Here is a 7,899-nt window from a genome sequence, read left to right as displayed (position 1 = left end):
TATTAACTGGATATTCCCTATTGTGTTTTATCAGTTTGCACAAGTAAATTGCAGTGCTCATTGTAGTAATTGACATTTTCAACAACTGCACACACAGTAGAAATGTCAGCACCATTTATAAGCTAGTTGGGTCTTGATGGATTGGTGACCTTCAGAGGTCCTCCAGCATGGATTTTCTCCACAGCAGCAGCTGGGGAGATCACCTCACCCATTTCCTCATTATGATCACCTACTTCCCAGCATCCCTTTTGTGCCACATCTCCTAACTAGCTCCAGTCCAACACGGGTAGCTGACACCTACAATTCAAATTTTTTAACATTCACCTCACTCCTTCCTCACTTCTCCCTTTGCCTCTCAGAAAGCTCATTTGTGTTCCCTGCTCCAGCTGATGGTGACAGGAGCTGAGGTTTTTGGCTGGTGCTGCACACACCACAGACCAATTCCTTCACATGCTCCTATGTAAAGGAGCAAAACCTACTGAAAACAGAGCTGACTAAAGATAACACATGTAACTTCTGAAACTTCTGAAACTTCTCTTGTCTAGAATGAGTAGCAATTCAAACCCATAATGAAATGAACGCCTCACAGGGATCAGAAAATAAGATACAAGCATTTTGCAGACATAATCACACTGCCCATCTTTTGTAGAAAGGCACAAACACATCTATTTTTAAGAGACAATATACCATTGTATAAGAGGTTCCTCTTTAAACTATTTGCACAATCCTTATAGTTTTGGTATTTGATTAAAAAACACAAGCCACAAAAACTAACATATAAACAAAAACAACCAGTACAACAAAACTCCAAACAAATAAAAACTAAACTGAGGGTCCTGCTGTTGTAATACATGTATTGCTACTCCTCAGGGAAGAACAGATCCCAAAATGCTCTGACCTAAGCTACCATGGGATGGCCCACAGGATCTTTGTACTTGCCCTGGAGGCACTGAAGGTCCTGGTGGAAATCTGTTCTCTTCTGGTTGTCATGGCTGTGAAGCAGACACATTTTCACAGGCCTTAAAAATAAGTAATCTTGAAGGAAAATGGAACTCAGGCAAACTAAAGGAGATCCTGTCATGTAACATTCATCTTTCATTTCTTCCCTATAAAGGTAAGAAGAGGGCAGAGGCCATGAAGTCACTGATTCTGAGATTCTCTGCTCTAAAACATTGATGCACGATTTCATTACAAACAATATAAAGCATCAGTGGGAAAGTCTGGGTGAGATATTTAAAACATTTTCCTAGGGAATTTCCCTAGGTTCAGTTTCAGCAAAGGAATACCCTCACACAAAGAAAGATTCTGACAGGAAATATCCAAGTTGCTTTCCTAGCTGCTTATGTTTTTATAGGTGTACCCAAACACAGTGTGTATATATACAGCATCTGTACATGTTTATATACACACCCAACAGCACCTAATTTATCATTCCCTCACATATGAATGTAAGATGTTCCTTCTGCTTTCTCATGCTTCCTGATCTATCTTGGATTTTGTCACAACATCCCCATGCCCCTAACTGCTCCAGGCAGATGTGGACAACTACTAGCACCATACTGAGGCTGAAGCCAAGCGAGACAGGCTCCACACCAGGATCGGAAGCAGGAAACCAACCCACTCCTTTTGCCATGGAGTAAGGGAAAAATGCATTCTGCAGCAGGGACACAGATTCCTGACCTACACAAAAAAACCCAAGGCTTGGAGCAAACTCAGTAAAAGAACAATAAAAAACTTAAAACTGCAGTTACAGCCAAGCAGTGACCACCTTCCAGTGACTGCAAGCTTAGGAAAAAAAAAAATACAGGTTATTCCTCACTTGATCAGGTTTATTCCAATATATCAGTCAGTAAATAAAAGCTATAATTTCCAGGGCTCAAATTAAAGTAGACTCATATGTTGCCTTGAAACCACCAAGGAGAATCGCAGAGTTTTGAACTGACTGATAGTCAAATTTCAGAACAATCCTGGTCCCAATTAAATCAATGCAAAATTGTTATTTTGAAGGTCTGTGGTACTTGTAAGATTTAGATTAGTTCTGTGAGCTCTAACTCTTTATACAACATTGCATAAGGTCTCTACACTTCTCAGTACTCACCACATTTTCCTGTAGCACAATGTTCTGAGACAAAAATATTGCAAAACCAAAATATTCCATGTCAAGAAAAAGGTTTTTATTTGTTACTTATGTCTTCATTAATTTTGTGTACCTCTGTAGTGACAGCTCAGGTCATGCACAGCAGAACTTGTGGTAAGCACAAGTCTCATGTCAATATTATCTCATTAATTCCCTTTCCCTTTGGAAGTCCTAAAGTTAAGGTACTTACACTGAATAACCAGGACATTGTTTTGCTATCAGACTATCATGACCATCAAAAATCTCCTCATAAGCCCATCATACCAAATACAACCTGTAAGATCTCTCTTTATATGCACTTGGATAAAAGATTGACTTTTCCTCCTTCACTAGAAGGAGATGCAATTACTAGAAACAAGAAAAATTCACTTTCTTCTGATAACCTTGTCATTTTAGTCTCCTCAGTCAAATTAAGGAGGTTATAAAATGTCTGTACGCAAAGAGCCAGCAACCCTGACACACTGCTTAGAGAAACTGCCATGGGATTTTAAAATTTATTTATTTACAATTTCTACAGAAAATATAATCACTAAAATACACTGTTGAGGGCAGTTTTTACTTAGAGGAAGGACTAATACATATTAGGAAAGGCACTAAACAGCAGCACCTGCATTTTCTGTAGAATTCCTGTGGACAAATGCTGGATCATCTCTGTGACACTGATTTTGATAGGACTTTCTTCCAAACACAACATGGCTACAGGCACAAGATCAAGAAAAACAGTAGGATCATTCTTCTTGTCGATCAACATGAATAAATTAGTATAGACAGGATCTACTCCCGACCCCTTCAGATCTAAATCACAGATTACATTCAGATTTGGACTTTGTCTCCACAACTCATCTTTCTTGCTTGCCATAAATTCAAGCATAAGTTGGAAAATGACCCATATTTTAGCTTTATGTGGAATGAACATGATTCTCAAGGAAAGTCTCCTAAGGCTGTGGGACTGTGGGACTCCTGAGCAAGTGATTTAAAATCTCCTTTAAAGTACAAGGATATGTAATCTTCTTTGGTGATCAGCTCATTTGAAGCCAGGCCTAGCTCTCAAAGAACAGTTGTGTAATCTTGGCTACAACTTCTGAAAAAAAAAAAAAAAAAGCTAAATTTTCATAAAATGCCTTCCCAAATTCCATAAAGTAAATTAGGGATGCAGACTAGCAGAGAATGTTAGGGTTGCTAAGAACAGTTAACAGAGATTTCAAGAGAACAAGGACTTGCACAAAAATATTGTCAAAAAAAAAAAAAAAATTTAGAACTGAAGCTATCTTAAGTACAAATTGTCATCATCACATGTATGATGCAGACATGTATGATATATGATGTATCACATCACCAACACCAATATGCCTCTGCACAACTTGCGGCTTGAATGTTTTACTGCAAGAGGAGGATGACAGATGTGAAAACAAATGTATCCTCTCAACAAATATAATAGTCTCAGTAGGAGGCAAAAGAATAAACATCACACAAGGCACAGTAAATACAAACTGAAAGTGTTTATTATATTGTCACTTCTAATTCCAAGAGATTTAACAGATATTTCCTTATAACATTCACATGCCCTTTGGAAACTGTGATGACAGAATGATGTGTTACTGCCTTCCTTTTATCAAGACACCAAATCAGATGCATCAGATGAAAACATGGGCTCACTTGTAAAGCCAATCCCAGTTTGGGATGCACTTCAACACATACTGGAGCACAATCCAGTATCATGCACTTGTACCCCAAAGAGCCTTGGTGAATCCATGACAGAATGGTAGCACAGAACACAAAGCTGATGCTGTTATCTCATGGATATGTCATCAAATCCCCTATATCCTTTTTCACTGGTCATCTACCTTTTCCCAAATGTCCTTTCTTGATGTATTTGCTTTCAGCCCCAGCCCTCTGCTTCCTTCCAACTTTCTCTCCAAATCACTGTCCATGCATCAAATACTCAAGAAATGGAAATGCAGTTTAAGGCAATCCTGTAAAACATCCACAGATTAAAAGGCCTCAAGGGATCTGCCAAGAAAGCCTAGAAAGATACTTCAGATTTGAGGAAAAAGAGTATCAGAACAACTCTTGTCTCTTGTGATATGACTTGCAAGTATTTTCCAAGAAAGAAATAAACTTCTGGGATGAAATCCCAGGAATATAGAGCAGAGGCAAGAACTGGGATGAAGTTGTGGCACGCACCTCAGTCTCAAGAGACAAGAAGCTTCAGTATTCTCATCCTTCATGTGCAATTCTCACACTTTAGACATAATCTAGGAGAAAGTGCGATTGGTGATAAAAATTTTGTATGAGAAGTTGACATGTGACATTATGTATGTAAGTAAAAGCTGTGGGAGAAGTGAGTTTCTCGGAGAAACTTTGTGTATTTGCCCCATATTCCTACAGCCTGTCCCTGAATTCTCACTCACAGAGCTGAAGTTTCAAGAACATTCCCAACCATGCTGCCTATTTATCTGAAAAACTGTTTGAAAAGAAGTTCTACAAGCAGTTTCAAGCAAGACTCAGCGACAGGTACTCAGTCATGTGCTTTTCCATCCAAAACAAAAGCATCATCCCCTGAAGAAATTCATGCCCCAGCTGTCCAGGCCCTGCTCCCTGCCCTGAGGAGCCATAAGGGAACACATTTACCTGGATTTAACTGCGCTATGTGCTACCAGAACAGTAGGAAACAAATAAGTACCATGGGGCATCAATCTGCTCAGTTTTGTGTAATTTTAAATAAGAATTAACCATTCCAAATCTTAATTTCTAATTAAGACAAGCAATTGATTCAACCTGAGGATGTTTAGGCAAATGACATTTTTCTGTTTCACACTTCCATTACTTCAGCCTGGTTATTTTCAAAGACAAGAACCACTTGCTCTACAATAATGTGACACTCTTAAGCTGGATTAAACATGCTGTATTCTTGCAAAGTTAGCTATTTTTACACTTGAATAGTCAAAGCAAAAATTGGCAGTATCATACAGCTCTAGTCAGGAGTCAAGTTTCCAACTGTGAAATGAAATTCCGTGAAGAAATTGAGTATGTGCAGTAGGAAAAAAAATCCACTGCTATCCCCATGTCTAGTTGATAATGATTTCCTTTTATAAAATGTATTGAATTGCCATTTATAAAATGAACTATTTTAAAGGAGAGAGCTGGGTCCCAGTGACAAGCTGCTGAAGTTATCAAATTCTTCAGGGAAGGTTTTGCACACATCTCTTCAAGACATAGAACAAGACAAAGATGAGGCATGAAAACAAGATAACCTTTTGAGCCAAAGAAATTGTTCAAGGTATTTGATAAATACATCAAACATCTGATAAAGTTTGGAGCCACAGAAGATTAAAAATGACAGTAAGTCCACCTAATATGAGTGTGTTTCTCCAGACATTTAAGAGGATTTTTTTTAATCTCAGGAACAAACATTAAGCTGATAAAAAAATATTTCTTAAAATGTTCAAGTAAAGCCCTGAATAAGGATTTTGGAGTTATGTGACTTGAGAGGAGCCAAAAGGAATGCAGGGATCATCAAGTTCATGATTTCCAAGGTAAGGAGGGCAAATGTAAATTTTCCTAACACAGGCTGGCTATTTCAGGACCTTATCCTGCAGCCCTCCACTACCAAAACCTTGCCACATAAACCTGATACAGCAGGAAATTTTCCCATGGTGCCTTACCAAACAAACATTATTGGTTTGTAAAAAGACATCCAGTTTCAGGTGGAGAAGGAGAGCACACACACAGAACATTCCAGCATAGGAACCTACACACTATCAACATCCAGCTTATGTTCCTCTAAAATGTTTGGATATGTCACAGAAGCGGATCCACTGCCAAATGATGCAGCAAAAAATTGAGATTCCCATTTGGAAAAATAGTGGTTACTCAGCATTTGCAGTCTGCAGCTCGGCATAAACTTTGTTTTGACTTAGCAACCTATGGTAAGGCAGTAGCTGCAAGCATTTTGAAAATGCCACTCTAAAAATAAACCTTCTGGTTATCCCATTATGAGAAGTTTATCAGTAAAATATTTCCCCCTATTCATTTGACCAGTAAAACTTGACCCCAGACTTTCTAGCAGAGTGACCCTGTTAGTGCTTGTAATGAAGATGATGTGAGTCCTCATCACTGTCACTTCATTTTAAGTTCCCATTTGAAGTGAATGAGTCAGTACAGCCTGAATTACAAAGAAAATACATAACAAAGTCGAAGACTAAATATTTACTGCACTTTCAGCATCTCTGACTGCTGACCAAGCAGCCAGGTCTGACACAAAAAGTGTCTGTGCTTTGGCAGATGTTAGCAATTTGTTGACCTCATAAACAAGGGGATAATGTTGATGCACAATGAATATAAACTAGAGGCACCAGCAGACTTCACATTCAACATTTCAAACAGTTAATATTTCATTATAATGATCACTGATAGATGACACACTATATTTCACCAGCATATTACAAAAACATTCTGAAAAACTAAGTTTGGAGAAGAAATCAGTGAACAGGTCACTGGAGGAACTGACAGGCTCATGTGTAAATAACATAGCTTAGCTAGACGGAACTGGAATGTTACTAATGAATCAAAATATCACAAGAAATGTTCGTAGTTTCTTGACATGTATTTGCATGAGGGTGAAATATTAACCAGTGCCCTCAGTACCTGTGGATGCATCTCATCAGGTCCCATGAACTAGTGCACCTTCAGCTACTTTCAGCAACTTCAGAAGTTCCAGCTTTGAGCTCCGAGAACTAAGACGATAAATCATTTTTATATCCTCACTGATGTCAAAATTGAAATTACACAATTTCACCTCTTGTCAACACTGGCATGTCTGTGTATGGTACCTGAGAACAGATTGTAAAAACATCAGTTACTGTTCCCTCATCATGGTAAGTCAGCAGTAACCACACTGCCAGGCATCCTTGTTGTAAAAGACACAGTTAAAAGCTGCTGTCACAAGTGAATTTCTAGTCTAACAACATATTAACAAGAAAAATTACAGCAATACTTGCTTAGCAGCTAAACCATCTGCCATAATTAGAGACAGAAAGTAATAGTACAGAGAGCTTATGCTTATGGCCAACTAGAAGTCGCTGGAAACATCAGTCCAGAAAGTTTACTGTAAAAGTACTCAAAACAATAGTAAACAGAGGCGTAATTACATTGTTACATTAAATTATAGAGGAACACAAATTGATCTTCAATAGTTAAAAGTGCTTTTTTGCATAAAAAGTACCTAAGAAAAAAGTATTCCTCCCTCCTTTACTTCTCTCTAACTGCTGTATTTCTTTTGGCATTGTCTCGCAGAAACCCTCAGCACTGGGAATCTCCCAGAGCATGCCTGCAATGACTGAAAAAAAAACATACCACACTAGGCAAAAGCTCGTCAATTTTTGGTTCTTATGCTTGGTCACCCTTTTTCATGGAAATTACAGTAACTTGGTATCTTAGCACACCACTTTACAACATATACAGTTGGATGTATTGTCTACACAAAAAAGCCCTGTCCAATTCATTGTACATCAACTGCTTGACTTGGTAGTTTGAGTGTAATTTGTTCTTTTAAGTTGTAAAAAAAAACCCTGGGTAGGTTAAACACCTGCTTCAAAACTCAGCAGCCTGAGTTTAATTTATGGGTTAGCCCAATATGTCACAAATTTTAGCCTACTGTAAAGAATACATTTCTCTAGGAAACATTCACAATATCTAGCACGGCTTTGGAAACAAATAATACCTTGTTGACAACACTGATTATATTAAATAGAGTTCTACCC

General features: G+C 38.2%; 1 long non-coding RNA gene across 1 annotated transcript; it reads right to left on the bottom strand.

The window, feature by feature from the left end:
• Window positions 1-4,028: 4,028 nt before the first annotated feature.
• LOC128822204 (uncharacterized) lies at window positions 4,029-7,618 on the bottom strand. The gene is made up of 4 exons (XR_008441396.1): window positions 7,362-7,618; window positions 6,785-6,969; window positions 4,322-4,392; window positions 4,029-4,110 (listed from the first exon to the last, which is right to left on the bottom strand). It is a non-coding gene; the product is annotated as an uncharacterized LOC128822204 (long non-coding RNA).
• Window positions 7,619-7,899: the final 281 nt, after the last annotated feature.

Source organism: Vidua macroura, chromosome Z (genome assembly GCF_024509145.1).
Source record: "Vidua macroura isolate BioBank_ID:100142 chromosome Z, ASM2450914v1, whole genome shotgun sequence".
In the NCBI taxonomy this organism is placed as follows: Eukaryota; Metazoa; Chordata; class Aves; order Passeriformes; family Viduidae; genus Vidua; species Vidua macroura.
Note: the sequence above shows the minus strand (reverse complement) of the source record. Positions and strands in the feature narration are given on the sequence as shown.